The sequence below is a fragment of the Onychomys torridus genome, chromosome 19, assembly GCF_903995425.1.
Source record: "Onychomys torridus chromosome 19, mOncTor1.1, whole genome shotgun sequence".
Lineage (NCBI taxonomy): Eukaryota > Metazoa > Chordata > Mammalia > Rodentia > Cricetidae > Onychomys > Onychomys torridus.
The window spans coordinates 58,757,950-58,766,557 of NC_050461.1; positions in this window are offsets into that span (position 1 = coordinate 58,757,950).

Below are 8,608 nucleotides of genomic sequence, written 5' to 3' on the forward strand. Positions count from 1 at the left end.
ACAGCCAGAACTTCATAGTGAGACCTTATCTCATAAATAAAAGTTTTGTTGTATAGGTGACATAATGCTAACTTCTGAGTTATTTGTAGATTTAGAAACACATGTGAGAGACATAGGATGTAAAGATGGGAAATCAGTTCACAAAGGGTACAAGGATCAGGAACCTTGTAAGGCACAGCTGTAAAATTCTAGGAAGCTTTATGGTTAAGTAATGATACGTATCATGACCAAGAAAGTTCTGCAATACTCTGTTCCTGTACGTGTCTACACTGGTTAGATCATGAACAAAGGTACCCTTTGTAGATGGAGAAAGATGCTCCCAGAGCTGTATGGTTATAGATTGAGAATCCCAGAGCTAGGGGTGGGTTACCTCCCTATGAGCTGGTGACCAGGGAGGCCCTCAATGTTCCAAAACTGATACAGGCTCTTGCCACTGGTGTTGGTTGCATGCCAAAACTAGATGGTAAAGCCCAGTTGCTAAAGACACTACACACTTTGGTTGTAGGACGTGGAGAGATCAGGCTGGGACTGAACTACAAGTGTCCCCTGTCTGCTGACTGGCTTTTGTAGTCCTAGAAGTTATGCTAAAGACTGCTAGAGAGAGAACTACAGCCAAAGTTCTCAACTGTGGACCCTGCATGCTGCACTATGAAAATGCCAGGCAAGATATGCCATCCAATGTATAGTGAAATGAATTTTCATGGGCACAACCAGCTTTCTGTTGGTTGGACTTAAGGACCATGTCTCAGGGAAATTCACTCCTGGTGAAATTTATGTCTGATAAGCTCAGATAAAAACATATGGCTTGGAGTCATAGTGTGCTGGATAATTTTATGTCAACTTGACACAAGCTAAAGTCATTTGAGAGGAGAGAACCAACCTCAATTGAGAAAATGTCTCCCTAAGACTGGGTTGTAGGTAAGATTGTAGGATATTTTCTTAATTACTGATTGATGAGGAGGGCCCAGCTCATTGTGGGTGGTACCATCTCTAGGCTAGTGGTTCTGGGTTCTATAAGAAAACAGATTGAGCAAGCTGTGAGGAACAAGCCAGTTAGCAGAACTCTCCATGACCTCTGCATCAGCTCCTGCCTCCAGGTTCCTGCCCTGCTTGAGTTCCTGTCCTGAATTCCTTCAATGATGAACAGTGATGTGGAAGTATAAGCCAAATAAACTCTTTCCTCCCCAATGTGTTTTTGGCCATGGTGCTTCATCACAGTAATAGAAATTCTAACAAAGACACATAGGATTCAATGGGGGGAAGTGACTGAGATTCTTTTATCAGTACAGGTACATGGCAGAGAGAATTCTGGGAGGAAGAAGGGTGAAGTCACAGGAATCTGATGAGACATAGGAGAATATGCCTTGCTGAAAGAAGGTACCACCATGTGGCAGAGGGCAGATAAGAAATATGGGTGAATTTAGGTTATAAGAGCTGTTTAGTAACAAGCATAAGCTATAGGCCATGCATTTACAATTAAGTCTCTGTGTGGTTATTTGGGCACCATCTGGCAGGACAGAAAGTCCACCTACAATAACTCACTACAGAGAGCCACACTGGAGATGGTATGGGCCCCAGAGCATCTAGCTCCTGCCCAGTAGAGAATTTGAAGAAACACCATAGAGGCCTTTGTCCTACGGTCCCATTGCTACCTCTGAAACAATATCAGGACATGTTTTCTACTCAGGGCTTCTGGACCTTGGAGCTTTCCATTAGCTCACACCCATGGAGAACAGTGACATGGAATGTTGAAGTAAAGGAACAGAATCAGGAAGTCCCACTCTATTAAAGATCTTGCCTGGAATGTGAACCCAGCTTTCCTGTACTCCAAAAGCCACACTTTCCACTGATGAAGAAAGAACTTCCCTTATGTTAACATACATCTGCCTGAAGTAGGATTTGGGCAGTTCAGTCTAAAGCCTAAGAGAATGTGACAGCAGGGACACTGCTGATAATTTTCTGGAAGTTTAAAAGGCCAACTCCATATGCTCTTGCATGTTTGGACAGCGTGTGGAAGGTACAAAGGCTAATGAACTCATTGCTGGCTAGTTTGAGCCCAGTGTGAAGGGTGAATGTGAAGAGTCAGAAGGCAGTACACGTCCTGAGCCCACAGATGCTCTAAATACATACTCTGTCACTGAGCTACACACTGCAACCTCAGAATCTCCATATATGTATCCAATGTTTAATGGTCAGATCAGGATCACTGGCATATCTGTCACTCAAATATTCATCAGTTCTTTATGCTGGACCCTGAGAACAAGTGTCTTGGTGCATCCCAGCACTGAGAAGGCAGAATCAGAACTCAATAAAATTGAGGTCAAGGCAGGGTGGTGGTGGTGCATGCCTTTAATCCCAGCACTCGGGAGGCAGAGGCAGGCAGATCTCTACTATGGGATGTTCTGTGTGTCAAATGTGTTACTCTGATGGGTTAATAAAACACTGGGGGCTGGAGAGGTGGCTCAAAGGTTAAGAGCACCGACTGTTCTTCTAGAGGTCCTGAGTTCAATTCCCAGCACCCACATGGTGGCTCACAGCCATCTGTAATGAGATCTGGCTACATAATAAATAATTCTTTAAAAAAGAAAAAAACATTTGATTGTCCAATAGCCAGACAGAAAGTATATGCGGGACAAACAGAAACAAATTTTGGAAAGTAGAAGGGTGAGGCGGAGAGACACTGCCAGCCGCCACAATGACAAGTAAGGTACTGGAGAGCCATGAGCCACGTGGCAACTTACAGACTCATAGAATGGGTTAATTTAAGATATAAGAACAGCTAACAAGAAGCCTGAGCCATTAGGTTAAACAGTTTAAATAATATAAGTGTCTAAGTGTTTATTTTATAAGTGGGCTGTCGTACTGCCGGGGCTTGCCGGGACCTGGAGAGAAAAACTCTAGCTACAGATCTCTGAGTTCGAGGCCAGCCTGGGCTACCAAGTGAGTTCCAGGAAAGGTGCAAAGCTACACAGAGAAACCCTGTCTCAAAAAACATACATACATACATACATACATACATACATACACATACATACATATACATACATACATATACATATACATACATACATATAATACATACATACATACATATATATATATATAGAGAGAGAGAGAGAGAGATCAGTCTGGTTTATATGGTGAGCTTTGGGCCAGCCAGTGCAGCATGAAATAAAGTTTTTATGGTGCACAAGCTATAGCTTGGTGCCTAGTGTATTACTTCTGTCATTGCTATGACAAAATACCTCACATTTTGGCTCATGATTTTGGCACAGAGTGTCCATAGCAGGGGAGGCATGTAGCAGAGGCTCCTCACATGGCTGTGGACTGGAACCAGGACCAGGCTGTAAGTCAAAGGCCTCAGCAGAGACTCATCTGTGGCACCCAGGCCCTGCCACCTGGATGTTTTATAAATGCTCCAATACATCATCACCAGCCCTGGAGACCAGGCTTCAAACCCATGATCCTGTAGGAGACATTTGGACATTTCACATAACCATAACACCTAGCATGTGGTCTCTGGCTTTCATCTCCAGCACACACAAAAATAATGCTGAACTGAAAAAAGTAAAAATAGCTTGCCAGGCTCAGTGCCACAGGCCTGTTAGGAAGCAGCACATAGGAAGCAGACACTGAAAGATTGCAAGTTTGAGGTCAGTTTTGAGTTACATAGGGAGTTCCAGCCCAGCTTGGCCTACAGCAGAACCCTGTCCCAAACATCTCTTATGGCTTAGCTGCAGGCCCATGCTATGGGTTTTCCTTTGTCTACACAGCATGTTCCTAATGGTGTTGCTATGTATTCCCACTCTCCAAACAGGCCGCTGCTGAAGCGAGTGCACCTCTGTTCTCCTTCCTCTTCACCTTTTTAGTTTCAGTTTTTGATGTTTGACACGGGTTCTTACTGAACAGCCAGCTAGAGATCCACAATCCTCCTGCTGGGATTACAGCAGTGCTGGAATTGCAGGCCTCAGCTACCACACCTTGTGCATTTTCTGTCCTGTCAATCAATGGGGAAGAGCGGTGAGGCTGAGGGGTTCCAAGCCTGAGCTAAAACCCTTCACTCTCCAGCTGAGTTCTTATCCAAGCGTCATGTGGAGCTGAGGATGGTGAAAATCTACTGTCTGCCTGGCAGTGTTGCTGGTACCGTAGCCGAGAACTAGGAATTCAGATGCCTCAGGAATACCTTGTGAGGTGTGAAAATGGCCACCCTGGAACCCTGGTGCAGGAGAAAAGTTATCTACCAGAAGAAATCTCTCCCAGGCTGGTAACTGGGGCCCCCAGTTCATCTATATATGGCTTTTGCTTCATCTCTAGTATAAGTTACCACACTACTGTGGCAATGTGCAGGCAGAGAGCTTCTGTACCCAGTTTTGGCCCAAACTGTAAATAAATTCCTATCACCCATGTCAAGGATGTGAGCATCTCAGACCCAGCTCTTAGCTGAGTCCTGAGGTAATGTAAAGAGGCAGTTTCCCTGACTCCTGAGGATGAAAGCACTTTCTAAATATATAGGTGCTGTTTTGGTCTCGGTGTGGGCTGCTTTGGGCCCAGCACCTACCCCTGCAGGCCCTAGTGATGTAACACAAATCAATCTTACTGATTTGTAATAGGAAGACTGTAGTAAGTGAACATGCTGGTTCCTAAACCCTAAACCATTGTGCCCCTTCAGATATACACGTATTGGTGTGTGTGTGTGTGTGTGTGTGTGTGTGTGTGTGTGTGTGTGTGTGTAGAAGCCCTGAGGTCCATCCCCCACACTGCCAGTAAACCTGGGCCCCAAGCAAACAACTCCCCGAACCAAACATGAATATGTAGTAATTTCTCTATCCCGTGAAATCTCTGGGCCAGTCGGGCGTGGTATCCTAAACTAAGCAATGTCACCCTCTCTGCTCCTATCTCATTTTTAAAATCTGGAACACTTTGTAAGTCTCCATGCCTTTCTAATTCAGCAGATTTCAACTGCACACACCAGCAGCCACTGCAGGGCGAGTCTCCTTCAAGAGAGCAGGCTAGAAATCACCAAACAGAGAGGAGGATGCTATGGGACCCTTAGAGAGATTAGAGAAGTTTCATCCGTTTTCCAACAGGACGTTGGCAAGGTAGTGAGGTTAACTGGCCCACAGAAGAGTAGCCTGAGATAACCCTGTTTTCCTCTACGTCCTGTCTTCATGTCTCAAAAGGAAAATAACTGTGTAACAACTGGCATCCTTTGTGTTGTTTCTGCTTTCTTAAGCTCTGTCTCTGTTACTGACCCTCTGCTCAGCCTGTTAGGACACCCAACCTAGTTCAAGGAGCAGAGGGTAGAGGGCCCCAGACTAGAGGATGAAGCCACTTTACTTCAAGTGGGGGCGGTGAGTTGCTGGATTTGTGCCTGATGAACTGTCCCACAGGAGCATTTGCCTTCCCTCTCCATCTTCGTCCTGGGTTCTGGTTCTCACCCACAGACAGAGAAGTCACAAAAGATGGGTCCCACAGGCCGGCAGCTTTGAGGTTCCCTAATGAATAAGTGGCAGAGAGACAAGGGACTCAGAAAACAGCCCCAGTCTGGTCACTGTGGAAGTGAGGGACTCATGTAGGGGTCAGTAAATGCTGAAAGTTCCCCACTGAAAGCTGGGAGGACCGGATCATGGCAGAGTGCTAGACTGTCATCCTGCATAAACACAGCCTATGTCCTCTGGAGCTGAGCGGAAAGGGCAGCTTTTGGTCATGTAAGTATGAAGACTATTTGCATCAGAGAGTCTGTTAGTGTAGTTTTCTGAGGGCAGCCTGCATCCAAAGCCCCTTAGCCAGAGAGCCCATCCACACAAACATCTCACATGTTGGGGTGACCAGTTGAGCTTTCTGAGTCGGGTGCCCTGGAATGCTCAGAGTTGTCCACAAATGGAAGTCAATTTAAATTCTACAGGGCCTCACTTTCCTAATCTATAATATAGACACAGTAACTATTTTGTCACACCCTGTAGGTTGAATTCTTTTTTGTTTGTTTTGTTTTTCCAGACAGGGTTTCTCTGTGTAGCCCTGACTGTCCTGGAACTCGCTGTGTAGACCAGGCTGGCCTTGAGCGTACAGAGATCAGCCTGACTCTGCCTCCCGAGTGCCAGGATTAAAGGTGTGTGCCACCACTGCCCAGTGTTGTTGAATTCTTAACAAAATTCATAGGGATAACATCCATGGCGATGAGAAAATCAAGGATGGAACATGTATTTTCCATGGATTGGGACTCAAACAAAAAAAAAAAAAAAAGGAATAATGTCTTGGTGCTGTCACAGCACACTCCAAAATACTCCCCTGCCCCTTCCTTCTTCTTTAAGGAACCTCAGCCACTCTACCTGCTATCATCCTCCTCTGGTTAATAAGCTGGATCACAGCACTCTAATGCTGTGAGCCTCAGCTCTCCTGTCAAAGGGCAGGCACTAGGGATGGTACCCCTGCTGATTTCTGAACTTGGGAAGGTCAGGGCCGTGGCTTCTCTTGCTGACTGTCCTAGTCTGCCTGTCTGCTCCTCTCACACACGACCCCATTTCTATGCAGGGTGACAGCCAGTTTCCAAGAAGCTAGATCAACAGCAAAGTGACATGTTTCTGCTTACAGAGCTTTCCATGAGGAAGCTGAGCTCCCTGACCAGGCAGCAAGAGCAGGAGTCTGTGATGGCCAGAGGGCCAGGTGTTCCTCCAGGCTGCTCAGCATACTGACTGGAATTCTGTCAACAGCAACAGAGCAGGAAGCCATCTTTAGGGGCTCCCGGTGGCCACACACAGGAGAATGTGAATATTGGAAAGAATATTTACTACAGATGTTGAAACACTGACATAAATTCTATGATTTCCTGGTCCTGGAAGGGAAAAACTAGACTATAGAATGGGAGAAAATGTTTGCAGATCACCTGGCTGGTAAGGGACCATATCTAAAACACACAAGGAACTCTTTTTTTTTTTTTTTTTTGGTCTGGTGCTGGTCAGACCAGGGGGCTGAAAACCCACACTACAAGGAGATAGATGCCCCCATGCACTGTCAGCAACCATTATTGAATTCCGTTTTCTTCTTTTTGCACAGAGTCCTCAAGATCTGGTATATATTTTACATACATGTTTCATTTCAGTTCAGATACTAAATTTTAGTTGACAAAATTTGATCTGTATTTGAATTTCATAAAATGGAATCCTCAAAGTATAGCCAGACTAAAAAATTTTCCAAAACTGAACCTAGTCAAAACATCTTCTTCACCAGGTGCAGTCATATTGACAAAATGGGTTCATCTTTTTTCAGGAGAATAGATTTTCTTTGAAGCAAACATGATAGTTTTAAAATCCTATCACTTCAAGTCAAACAGTCTTACCTACTTTCCCCTCCCCATCTTCCCACCTGTCCTCCTGGTCCCTCCTGTCCTTCCCCACAGGGTTTCTCTTCTTACCACATAGCTCAAGCTGGCCTGGAACTCACAGTCCCCTGTGCCTGCTTCCCTGGTGCTGGCATCACAGGCCTGCACCATCACAGCTTGCTTGGCTCCCCTCCTGTTATGGCAACTCATTTGTATTAACACAAAACCCACAGGTTATCACATAGCTGAAGACCAGCTCTTCACTCCCAGGAGTAGTTTTAGTGTTTAGTGGACATAGTGCTGTCTACCACCATGGAAGCCTGAGCTCATGTAAAGGTCCATGAAGTTACTCTTACTGACTCACATCTCAGCAGCCACAGTTGCAAAGGCATCCTCATAGCTAAGCTGGTCCTGCATGAGCTGTCACAGGATGCCCTGTACCGCATGCTCAGCTTGTTCCTGTGGTACCGCATGCTCAGCTTGTCCTGGGCAGTGGATTCGGTGAACAAACAGCACCTGCCGTTGCTACGTTTGGTGTCTTATACTTGTCAAACATTTTGTTGCAGAGATTCTAGAACTGGAGTTAGAATAAATTCTTATAAAGCATAAATCCTTATAAAGCTCTGCTGAAACAGTAACAGGCACCAGACCTTAGTTCAACTGACTCCATGATGGAAATACCATTCTGGCCATAAAACATAGACAGTATCACTTGCCAAAATGAAAACAAAGACCTAATCCATCAAAGTCCACAGTTCTGGGAAGGTCTCTACCTTGCTTTCTGGCTTCTGTAGTTCCAATTCTGGCTAACTGTTCTTGTTAACTCAAGTCAACCCAGAACATGGTTTTTGTGTTCAAAAGGTCACCCTGAGAAAGGTTCGGTGCTACATGGGATTCCAAACACCCAGTGTTGTTGCTAATAAAGGACTTTCTATGGACTTAAACAGTCTTCTCCAGGGAATGCCCCACAACAACACTCATGAGCCAGCACAAGGGCCATGTTTCCCTATGGCTCCCAGGACAGCTGGTGGTCAGCACTGGCCTCAGATACTAACCCATTAGAGTGTATCCTCACTGTCCTGTTTCAGATAAGTCCAGGGCGTCAACGTAGCAGGAACACCTCCATGTGGGTGGAAGCATTTTGTCCACCTGCGGCTGACATGCTGAAAGGTTCCCAAATGCCTGTACCACTGCTCCATTTGCTAGGGTGTCTTTGGCAAGGTCCGTGCCTGAGACTCAGTATATGCCTGGGGTGTGGCTCTCCTTGAATTTCCTTTATCCCCTTCAGAT